Raw genomic sequence first — 2,270 nt, forward strand, 5'->3', positions numbered from 1 at the left:
CACTGCACTCCAGCCTGGGTAACAGACTCTGTCTCAAAAAAAAAAAAAAAAAGCTGGGCACGGTAGCTCATGCCTGTAATCCCAGCACTTTGGGAGGCCGAGACGGGCTGATCACCTGAGGTCAGGAATTTGAGACCAGCCTGGCCAACATGGTAAAACCTGTCTCTATTAAAAATACACAAAATTAGCTGGTTGTGGTGATGTGTGCCTGTAATCCCAGCTACTGGTGAGGCTGAGGCTGGAGAATTTCTTGAACCTGAGAGGCAAAGGTTGCAGTGAGCCAAGAATGCACCATTGTACTCGAGCCTGGGCAGCTAAGTGAGCCTCTGTCTGGAAAAAAAAAAAAAAGGAAGGAAGGAAAGAAGGAAGGAAGGAAGGAAGGAAAGAAAGAAGGGAAGAAAGAAAGAAAAAGAAAGAAAGGAAGGAAGGAAGGAAGGAAGGAAGGAAAGAAAGAAGGGAAGAAAGAAAGAAAAAGAAAGGAAGGAAGGAAGGAAGGAAGGAAGGAAGGAAGGAAAACAAAAGAAAAGAAAAGAAGAAAAGAAAAGAAAAGAAGAAAGAAAAGAAAGAAAGAAAATAGCAGACACATAAATTGATCCCTGGCCTCTCTGTTTAGCAAGGCTATAACCAAATCATTTGTGCATAATAAGACTCTATCTCAAAAAAAAAAAAAAAAACCCTAAGGCCAATTTTATGTCTTACTGACCATGTTTATAGAGTGACTTCAGAGAAAAAGCAAGCTCCTGGGCCTTTTTTTTTTTTTTTTTTTTTTTTTTTTAGGATGGAGTTTCACTCTGTCTCCCAGAGTGCAGTGGCGTAATGTTGGCTCACTGCAACCTCTGCTGCCCAAGTTCAAGTGACTCTTATGCTTCACCCATCCGAGTAGCTGGGATAACAGGCACACACCATCATACCCAACTAACTTTTGTATTTTAGTAGACACTGGGTTTCACCATGTTGGCCAGGCTGGTCTCAAACTCCTGGCCTCATGTGATCTACCCACCTTGGCCTCCCAAAGTACTGAGATTACAGGTGTGAGCCACCACATACGGCCACTCCTGGGCTTTTTTACTTTGAGAAATGAGTTGCTTTGGTGAGGTCTGGCTTCAGTTAGGGTGGTCATTACATTGCAGGAGCCCCTGGAAACTTCATGGCCTGTGGTTAAGAGACCACCCTCTGCAGCCAGCCTGCTTGGGCTTATATGCCCCTCTGATTCTTGCTACTACGTCACCTGGGGTAAGTTCCTTGAGCTCTCTGTACCTCAGTTTCCTTGTCTGTGTAATTGGAGTGATACCAATAATACCTCACTCTTAGGGATCTCATGAGGATTAAGTGAATCCTCTAAGGATTTAACTCTTAGAAAAACACATAGCACATAGGAAGTATCATATAAATGTTTGCTGTTTTTATTATTATTTTAGTGTAAATTTACTGATCTGCAACTTTCCTCTTGTTAAGGTATATCTACAACAAATTTTCACTTTGAAATAGCTGTCCCAATGATACTAAGTGGAACTAATCATCTGTCACCACGGGTGTTGGTTTTTTGTTTTGTTTTGTTTGAAACAGGGTCTTGCTTTGTCACCCAGGCTGGAGTCCAGTGGCACAATCATACCTTGCTGCAGCCTCAACCTCCTGGGCTCAAGTGATCCTCCCACCTCAGCATCCTCAGAAGCTGGGACTATAAATGCATGCCACCATGCCTGGCGAATGTGTGTGTTTTTCATAGAGATGGGGTCTTGCTATGTTACCCAGGCTGGCCTTGAACTCCTGGGATCAAGTGATCTGCTAACTCAGCCTTCCAAAGTGCTGAGATTACAAGCGTGAGCCGTGGCATCCGGCCTGTTGCTTCCTGCTCTGAAGTATAGTTTGAGTTGATCTGTAATTGAGCCCATGGGGCATGCTGTTATAGGCCCAGGAGTTCAAATCCTGGCTCTCCATTCACCAGCTATGTGATCTTGGGCAAGTTTGTTAACATCTCTGAGCCTCAGTGGTCCCTACAAAATTACAATCATAATGGTACCTATTTCGTAAGTATTTGTGAGGATTGAATGAGATCATGCTGGTAAATTGCTGAGCACAGTGCCTGGCACGAATATATATTCAGTCAAACCCATTCTTGTCCCAGCCACATCATCTCTCACTGAAATGTTCATGTTAGCATTTTTTTTCCTCTCCCTTGCCCTCTGGCCCTTGAACTTATATGGAACCTGGAGTCTGCTTCTTACCCTCCTGCAAGGCATTCTCCACATGGCAGCCAAATGATTTTTTAA

The sequence above is a fragment of the Sapajus apella genome, unplaced genomic scaffold, assembly GCF_009761245.1.
Source record: "Sapajus apella isolate SASKATOON/1434 unplaced genomic scaffold, GSC_monkey_1.0 scaffold13, whole genome shotgun sequence".
Lineage (NCBI taxonomy): Eukaryota > Metazoa > Chordata > Mammalia > Primates > Cebidae > Sapajus > Sapajus apella.